We start from the raw sequence: 10,154 nt of genomic DNA, 5'->3' as shown, positions 1-10,154 counted from the left end.
ATAGTGAGGCACCTGTTTCAAGGTTGCTCTTACTTGTAGTGCTATGCATGCCTCACTAACTTAACTTGGCAAAATGAGGCTCTTTTTCCCAGAAGGAGTATGATCTAAAGCACACTTCCCTTGCTTTAACCAATTGGTAGTTATAACTATAAGTGGCAGTTATAACTACCAACTGATAGTTACATCTTAACCTGGAAAAAAAAAGGGGGCGGGGGGGGGGAACAAAATTTGCTATCTAGATTTCACCAAAAGGGAAGAACTGTTATCAAAGAAAAAAAAAATACATGACAGGTCAGGATCAATAACAAATAACAACGAGGAAAACACTATATAAAGCTGGATTCCTCATGTTCTCACATACTGTACCATTCTAACGAAGAAAAAGGCAAGCATATGTATATATCATCACTCTTTACATAAGATGAGCAGAAAACCTAAGTGTGCAAGCATTTCACATTCCACTTTGTCTGATCAAAATGTCTATAAAGCATATAAATGTCTATAAAATGAGAGTTGACAATGAAACTTAGATGATTTTCTTAAAGAGACAATCTAAATCAGTATATGAAGTAGACAAGAACAATAAAGGATAAAATACTGATGAGTGCATTACCACGTTGCATATAACACAGCTAATATTACATTTCTACTTTGCTGTAGAAAACCAAGGACCATTTATTTTGTAGTTGTCCTGTGAGACTTAACTACTGTATGTGTAAATACACCAAATGTCTGCTGTAATAAAATGTATGAGAAATACTTCTCCACTGAAGACGTAATGTATCCTTCAGAACAGCACTTAAACTATAAATATATCTTTAATCAAATCATTTTAAAAATAAATGAACCAAGTATAAAAGCACGAGAAATGTCTTCCCTGTCTCCTGAGTCTTCACTGTTCCTATTTTACAGCATTATCATTTCCCCATACTTACCCTTACTTTTCTGTCCTGAAATATTGTGGTGAAAGATTCTAAGGCTCAGATTCCTTTCTCATCTTAGTTCATCTATTAGCATTTAAAGTTCTGATAGTATTAACAGCCATTGAAAGTTTTCGAACTATTACCAGCATCTACGCATACATTAGCACAGCTGAAAGTTCCCTTGCAGATGTACTATTGCATATTCTGGTCTGTTGTTGTACACATACTCAGTATACCCATTAATATCAAAATGGTTGGATATACTGAGCATGACTAGGATGACTGAGAAACACAACTGTATGCTGAAGGCAGAGCGAGTTTCTCAGATTCCTGGAACATCTGCCATATTGAGCATGCATTGCTCTTGTTCCATCCAGGAAGATCCTGAAATAAAAGATTCTAAAATCTACAGGAAGCCTGAAAAATTTCATAACGCACCATCTTTGAAAAGCCAGTTCACAGTGTAAACTATCACTGTGTACTAGAAACTATCAGTAATAATCCAGTATTACACTTTGCCTATAACTTACCTGATACACAGATAGGCAGATAAATGCCACTGAGATGGTAGGTAGTATTCCAAGCTGAAAGAGAATTCAACCTGAAGATCCAAGTCTGTTAGGCTATTTAATATCTGAGCAACTCAACTCCTATACCATTAGAGTGTATAAAGTGTAAACTGTAAATGCACATATAGCAAAGTGGATGGCTTCCTATTATCTATTCCCTGTGCTGCTCAATTCCCTGAAAGCAAAGCTACCAGTGTTTAGCTCTTCAAGGTGCTCAGTCTTCTCCACTCATAGTCCACTCAGGGTTGAATTGAGATGTCCCTAACCTCATATAGAGGAGATCATTCTTCTCTGAGTTCACTCTCTAAATCTACCATCTAATTAAACCCAGATGCTCCATCCCATTTGCTTCACAGGTCATCATTCATTTGGCAGCACAGATCCCGCTTCCTATATGGGACTTGCCACTATAAAGCCGGCAAGGGAAATCTAGCTTCCAGCAGTGATATAAAAGTGATTACAGTGATTTCTAATGAATTATCATAGATGTACTCTATAAAACAGGAAAAAAAGTTGGACTAGTTTAGAACCATCTCAGAGGTTTCAGCTCAACTCAAATCAGAAAACATTTAAGGCATCTAAGTGCCTGTCAACACAACTTTCATTATAAGGCATTCAAATCTTGCGTTGTCGAAGAGAAAAGGTTATGCAGACATTTAAAACATTATTTCCTCATTGTAAAAACTTTCAAGTACTAAATAAATAAATAAATAAATATTTCATTCAAGTTTGGTTACTATCAGAAGCAGCTTCTAAAACTGACTTAACTGCCTTTGCTTCCTTAACTGCATGGCTTCCAAGTTTATTTCAATGACCTTTTACAGGTTTTATATACATATATATAAAAGTTACAGACATCCAGCTAAGTTTGTTCTGCTTCCGACATTCAACCTTAGTAAAATACAGCTCCCCATTTCCCACAACGACTTCCCATCTCTGATCACAACAAGTAAATGTGAAGGAAGAAGGCAGTTGCATTACAGACTGAGGAGCTGGTGCTGGAAGTCCGAAGGGGAAAAGGCATAAGAAAAAGATTTCTCAAATGGTCAAGTGTTAAAAAGAAACTTCCCACTAGATGGCTCACAGGTTCCTTGCCACATCACTGAAGGTAAATTACCTGATTCTGTGACCACAGAAATAAAAACATGTAATGAAAAACATCACCAGAAAACAATCCTCATTTTTTTTCCATGACTGTACAGTCTTCCGCAGCCATGAACACTGGAAAAAACATCATGCTGGAGTTCATACTGCTCATAGCTTTGACCCCTACCAGTCAAGGGGTATGTCTTGACCCATGTAAAGGAAGAAAAATGACCTGCAACCCAAGGAATACTTGAGACATTTATGATTCTTGTTTCTACTGCTACAGAGTACTTCCTAGCAGTAATTTCTGTTTTAGGAACATTATTTCCTTCAACATTTTTTTTCCTCTAAAATTTGCCTTTTATATGAAAAGCTATACCAAAGGATGTAAAAAAAAAAAAAAAAAAGGACAGTGTTCAAAGAGACCTTCACCTAGCACTTTGTACATACATCTAAGTGAATTCAAAGGGCCAGCATTATCTGATTGATAAACGAGTACGCATGGTTATTCTATGCACCTATCCTAATTCAAAAATACTTTGAAAAAATAGCAGCAATACATTATTTAAACCTGGTCAGTGCTATAGATGCACATATATTATTCCTGCTGAAATGATTCTCATCTCTTTAAACTGCACCTGTAAGAGTACACAGTCATCAGCAACAGTGGATTACACCATGGGGAAACAGAATTCTTGTGAATGCAAGGTGCCCTGTGTGCAAGTTGGGCTTCCATGCCTCTTCCTTAAATACTTTTTATCTGACATCAATAAAATAAAAGATCAGCAATGTTCCATTAAAAAACACACATGAACTCCATTCCTAACTTTTTTATGCTATCCAAATAGTGGAACCAAGTAAATTACTTCATTATTTGACTACAAGTATACAAGAATAGGGAAAATATTTGCATTGCTCTTAACTGATGTAGTTCACTGCTATTGCAGTATGACACTCAAGTATATAGACGAAATGTTAAAAGCTAATAGTAACTTCATTGTTATTACAATCATTAGCAATGTGTAAGTAAAAGACACTAATATTCATAATGCATGTCTTTTCCTTAACTTACAATTTCTATGAAAATATAAAAGCATCCAAATAGATACTTCTTTTTTTGAGTATCATGTCACCACTGTGTATCATGACTATCAAAATCATTACAGAATACACATCCCATTTAGATGTAAAATACTGCCTCCATTAAGAAACTCATTAGGAAATTAAATTATGGAAAGCTTTATCAAATTAATTGTGTGTTTTGTAGGTTATCAGATAACTTTTCCATTTTGACATTCAAAGACCTAATATTCTTAAAATGGGGTGCTGTAATTAGTATGTCATTGATAGAAATATCTCCTCAGACTACAGAATAGATTCTAATAGATGATCTTTGTACTGCAGGTGCAGAACTTTAATTCTCAATTATGATTTGTGTTAAGATCTTGTTGACTTCGCATACCGAAGGACACAAATTAAGAGTGTCAACAATAGCTAGAAACTTCAGCTAGAAACAAACCTTGCCAGTTTACACACTAAATCAATTGACACACTCCCCCTTCCTTCCCACTACCCCAAAAAAGGATAAAACTATTTTTTCAGACTTTTTAATTAACTCAAGATTAAATATTTTAGAATACTTAACCTTGTTTATACTGGGTGGGTACTGAAAGTGAATAAAAATAAAAATACTGATAATTTTATTAATTATTGGTAAAATTAATTGAATGCTTTTAAGATGCAGTTTTACAAGCTTTCCATTTTCCATAATTTAAATTGAAATACTTAAAGTATCTTTAACACTTTAAATCTTTTGTCTTATTAATAAGAATTTTAAAGTCACAAGAAAAATCTCCCGCCCACTCCTAAAGCTAATTTCACCACAACAAATCTGATACAGAGACAGCTATACTACTGTCATGCTGCAGTATCTACTACTACAGCACTACTGTACTACAAATGCAAATTTGTAAGTAGGATCTTGATTTGATCAGAGGAAATCTGATAACATAAAGGAAAGAGTATTAGTACAAACTGAAGAAACAGCAAACAGTAGCAGATTTTCCAGCCTCGTGAGTGAAGAGAGTAGGAGAAAGGAAAGTGTATCTGCTGTGTGGTAGGAAGGTAAAAAAAAATCTAAGTATGGCACCATAATCTAAATTTCTATTTTATTTTTTATTTTTTACTTTTTCAAATGTGATTGAATTAAAGAAAGAATAATTATTATATGATGGAGAATGTGGAAGTGATCAAAATGAGATGGATACAGAACAAAAAACTTATTGCACTTATGTATGGGATGGGTCAGGGAAGAATAAACTATATAATTCAACACAAAACACTTTATCACAAATCGCAGATTCCATAGTGAACTGTAGATGCTATTACCAAACTCTAGAATCAAGCATACTAGAGGTATTTAACAATAATGAAAAGTCATTAAAAGCAACAAACCAAAAGGGCTGTAGAAGTACAGCATGGCGCACACCTCCTTCATCTCACATTTCAGAATGAAAATGTTTGAAGATAGAAATGACTTGAAATCGCAAGAAAGGAAATTGGGTTGATCAAAAATATCAAGCCAAACAACAGGAAATCATTTGTTAAATAAGAGAAGTGGAAAATTTGGAGCACTAGAATGACAGAAATGAAATGAAATTTTCTAGGTTGGAAGCGTGGTCCAGCATTTTGGGACCAATAAGAAAATGTGCAAGAAAATGGAAGGTTTTCAATTGGAAAAAAACAGCAGAAAAGGAAGACAAATCAATCACTGTGATCAAAATGTACTGTAACAACTAAGGACAAACTGCTTATAAAACACTCAGGCTGGAAAATAAATTTCTAACAATCACAGGAGTGATATTATGGGATGATCTGCCCCTAGGACTAGTGCAACTCTTTCACACCAATGGAGAACCTTCAAAATATAGTGCTGAAAATTCATTGCACCCAGCACAAAACTACCTAGTTCACAGCATTCCTGGCTTAGAACATCTTAAAAAAAAAAAATGATGAACACTTGAGAGAGAAGATCATGGAATAACACATTTCTTTCATCAGACACAATTTGCTCTTACCAATGGGAAATGAAAATTCTATTAAACATTTTCTTTTTAATAAATCCTATGCCAATAGTAATTTGAAATTAAACTGGGTACTGCAGAAAACCAAGTTTCTGAAGCACCACAGTATTTTGGTCACTGGGCTCACTGAGCTGTCAGCAAAAAAAACATCAGTATTTTGGGTAATGTAGAGAGGGAAATGAATGTTCTCAGAAAAAGAGTTGCCTTGAGAAAAAAAAAATATATATATATTTATTACTGCATTCTTTATTTTGAAGTAAACTTTCAGAATGACCTAAATCACTTCTTAAGTGTGTTGCCCAGACATAAGAACTTTGAAAACCAAGAAAGCAACTGAAAATGAATCAGTTGAACTCTCTGGACCAGAAAAAAGTATAACCATGTCTTCACTTGTATGCTATTGATTCAAATGGCAGTCTTTCCATTATCTCAGTACCTTTTTCTTCTGTCAAACCTTAAAAAGTCAAACCAATATTCTCTAACTGTATCTCTGTCAGGGATACATAAAATGTCAGTCCTACAGCCTCTGCTGCTCAAGGCGCAGAGCACAGTCCATGACAACAGTTACACAATTTCATAACTGAGTCTTTAGTCTCCATCATCTGAACGCTTCTCTGGAGCTCATCAAAATTTAGCTCTGAAATATATGTTCTGCGCAATTCTTCTGCATCTCAAACAAACAAACAAAAAAAAAGCTGAAGTACTTCCATTTAACAATTTTTATTTCTTTAAATCAGTGTTTCTTCTCCCTGATTTTAGAGATTTCACGGTATTTTTTAGAAGCTTGAATAATATCTCCAGTGCAAAGACAGACTGAGACTCACAGATTGTCTGCCATATGCTTTTTCTCTTTTTGTGCAACCTTTTATAAAATAATCACCAATTTAAATACTTGTATAAGTTACAGAAATATTTCAAAGTATTTATAAATCTAGAGGCACCGGGCTGTGTTGAAGGTCTTCAGAAAAAAGAATACTAATCTTTAGCGAAATTTTCTTTGCTTCCCAATAGACAACACTTTTTCAGGAGAAATGACTCAGAAGCGTCCATCAGCTCTTCCAATGTTTGCTGCTGGCTTCTCACTATGAAGAACAAATTATTACACTTCCAGCTTTTTCCATGCCTAACTTTTCATCGAGGAACTCTTGACTCCTGCTTTGCTAAGTGAAAGCTAAAGAATACTTTCCTTGTGGAGCAACTCTCCTTGCTTCTCCTTTGGCAGAGGATCCATTCTTAAAGGTCATCAAAACAGAATGAAACAGATTCACCTGTCCATGTCACACTGTTGATTCAAACATGTATGAAAAGTTTAAAATAAAAACCAACACAGACAGAGAGAATATAAATTAGTCCAGTTATTGCTCTGCATGTCACTTTTTCTTTTTGAGATGTCTTCTGACCTTACAGGACAAGTTGCAATTCATCTTTTGAAGTGAAAAGAAGGTAGAAGAATTGATTTCATTTGTCGACCACATTTGTACATATTTTTGATGAACAGTGCTGGGCAAACAGCAAAAACATGACTGAAATTTAAAAGGAATTAGATTTGTGTCTGTTTATATCACTTTGACATTCATTTTCCATAAGTCTACAAGCAGATGGAAATCATGGACATGTCCTGCTGAATATTAAGCTTGCATACTTACACAAGCTGTACTTTGTTTCTTTCTTCCATTATCATAGCCTATGACATTTAGCACAGCAAATTCAGGAATTTAACACATATACACAATTCTTTAAAATTAATTTCAGCAGTGTTAGAGGAGCTGTAGTCTTTCTTCTCAGGTTAGTGATTTCTTTTCCCCCTCCACGTTTGATCACATATCTTGGCTAATTCCATTAATATCAACCATATTCACAGCAGCTGCTGAGAGATCAATGATGATAAAAATACCATGTGACTGTAGATAGTGTCGACAGTACCTACCAGAGAGATGAAATTCCACTGTCCCACCATTTATCTCTCCACCAAATAGTAAAGATGATGTGCTTGTACAAAATAACTGAAATGATCCTTGCATCTTTCAAGGTATGCTTGCAGTCCTGTTCACACTGTCACTGTTACTCCATCTCTAATTTGAAAAAAAAACAATGCTCCTCCGGAAAAGCACAGCCACACACAATTTCTTCTCTTTTTTTGCCCATTATTTCAGGCAGTAAACCCAGAAGAGAAAATGCAACCACAGTGCACCATAGATCTTTATTTAGGCTTTCAGTTGCACTAGAAAAACTCTAAAAGCACCATCTGTAAGAGAGAGCCACTAGTAAACACCAGAAGTGAAAAACATCCCAGCTCGGTAACAGAACTCTGAAAACCTTCTAGTAGCAACTTTGAGATTTCCTGAGGAAAATTATTCCATGTCAAGAAACATAACTGATTTGCCATTGAAGAAAATTTGTGTATCAACAACATTATTATTATGCAATAATATGTTCCTGCAGACTTTTACTGTCTTTTTTTTTTTTTTTTTTTAATACTGTCAAAATCATCTGCATCTAAGCAGGATGTAGCACATTTCTGCTTACTGTCTTAAGGAAGCAGTAGAAACACTGGACTACAACTCCTGGTTCATCCTCAGTTATGGTTCGGTGCCAATCAACACTACGTGAGTAGATGACTAGAATCCTGACATAAAACAGTTAACAAGCTAATGTGACATCCCCAGCTTGCCCAGGCTAACACAACATTCTCAACAAGTTCATGTTATTTAAGCATTTACAGAAGCTGGACAAAGATTTTAACCCATTTATACACATATACTCGGCTATTCAGAATAGAATTTTTCATTTATGTTTAACCATTTATCTTATTGCTGAGAATTCATGTCTGGAAAATGACAAAAAAAACCCAAATATATCCTAATGGTGATTCACTCCTTCTTAAAAATACCAGGTAACACAAATTAAGTATTTTATTCCTTAGACATACTTTCTTCACAGAGATGAACAGAAAAATAGCATTGTCTAGAAGAATAACTACCACAAAACCAAAGTTAGATGAGATATGTACTATCCTCTCTGTAAGTAAAAGTCATGATGGAAGAATGTGGAAGAACGATCACTAAATATCCTCAGTGTACTTCCAAGGAGACTGAATATTGTTTGGATTCAGCTAGCACTGATGATTCATTCAGAAAATAAAAATGCTTGCCAATGAAACTCTGGAAGTTAAAACAACAAATACATTCAGAGATATTGTAAGCATTCTGTGGATTTTCCAGGATGAAAAACAAAAATTGAAGACAGACAATGAATTTCTTGAAGTAAATTGCTGACTAAATAATTCATTCAGATCTAGCAGTGGCACATTCATTTCTCAGTTGCTGCAATGCTGTGAAAAAATTCCTCTTGACCTGAAGTGCTCCAGGTTTAAAACCATGAACTGATTTATAGTTTATACGATATTTCACTTTTTATGATAGGCAGAAAGATACAATTTGACAGAAGGATGTCTGTGTATTTTAAAAGAAGCTGTGGGAAAATGTATGCAAAGAAACAAGCAAAGGAAGTAAGGTTTTGCAAGAAATGAATTTAGAAGCTAGATTACGAAAGTTATTACCATGTCAATCTCAGTCTATATGGTATGAGTCTGATCAAATTAGCACTTTTATCATTAGGCAGACCTTTGATTCTCATCACAGATTAAAAACAAAGCCTCAAATAAAAACTTTAAAGTCAGCAATTATTTCTTCTATTGTTTTAGTGGCTGATGAATTTCATCCTTACATACCTCAGCAGGTAGCAGGCTACTGTAATCCAATAACAACTTTTCCTTTCTCATTTTTGGCATCCTTCACTACTCAATTAACCCACCTGCCTCAGCTTTTTTTTTTTTTTAACTAAACTGAGCTGAAGTGCTGTCTAGCTCTCAGACATATGGTCTGATTTTGGGGTGGTCCTGTGTGGAGTAAGGAGTTGGACTTGATGATACTTTTGGGTCCCTTCCAACTCAGGTTATCACAAAACACGTTTTAGTAATAAGACAAATTCTGTTTACTGTTCTTATCACCAATATACAGTAACTCTTACTTTTTTGTGCTGAGAAATGAGGGCTCTAACTAGTGAAGATTTAGGTATACACTGTACATTCCACCAATAGAAAGCACACTTGAAAATAATATCATTTACCAAAAAACGTGAAGAACATGCCCACAAAGCCCACACTTGATTTTTATAAAGTTCTTAATGCTCAAGTAATCACCAGGAACAGTTATGTAAAAGTGCACTTGGGAAAACATATATGGATTTATACCCTCTAATTCTATTAAGTGACCACCATAGATAGTATCTCAGCCAACATTAGTGAATCTGACATTAGGAGCACAAATACCACATACAAATGCAAGCACATATATCATACAAGTCTGAAAATCTCTGAAGAGAAACTGTTCAAAAGAACTGACCTCCTGTTAGTTGGCATTCAATCCCCAGAACAGCCACAGTTTAAAAGCTTTATGCTTTCAGAAACAAATACATTTGTATGCTTCTAATCA

At 34.8% G+C, this 10,154-nt stretch overlaps 1 protein-coding gene across 7 annotated transcripts in view; it reads right to left on the bottom strand.

Moving 5' to 3' along the window:
- GRIA2 (glutamate ionotropic receptor AMPA type subunit 2) overlaps window positions 1–10,154 on the bottom strand; it is an 87,001-nt gene that overhangs the window by 6,780 nt on the left and 70,067 nt on the right. The window lies entirely within an intron of this gene.

This window comes from Numida meleagris, chromosome 4 (genome assembly GCF_002078875.1).
Source record: "Numida meleagris isolate 19003 breed g44 Domestic line chromosome 4, NumMel1.0, whole genome shotgun sequence".
Taxonomy (NCBI): Eukaryota; Metazoa; Chordata; class Aves; order Galliformes; family Numididae; genus Numida; species Numida meleagris.
The sequence above is the reverse complement of the archived record's forward strand: the minus strand, read 5'-3'. Positions and strand labels throughout refer to the sequence as shown.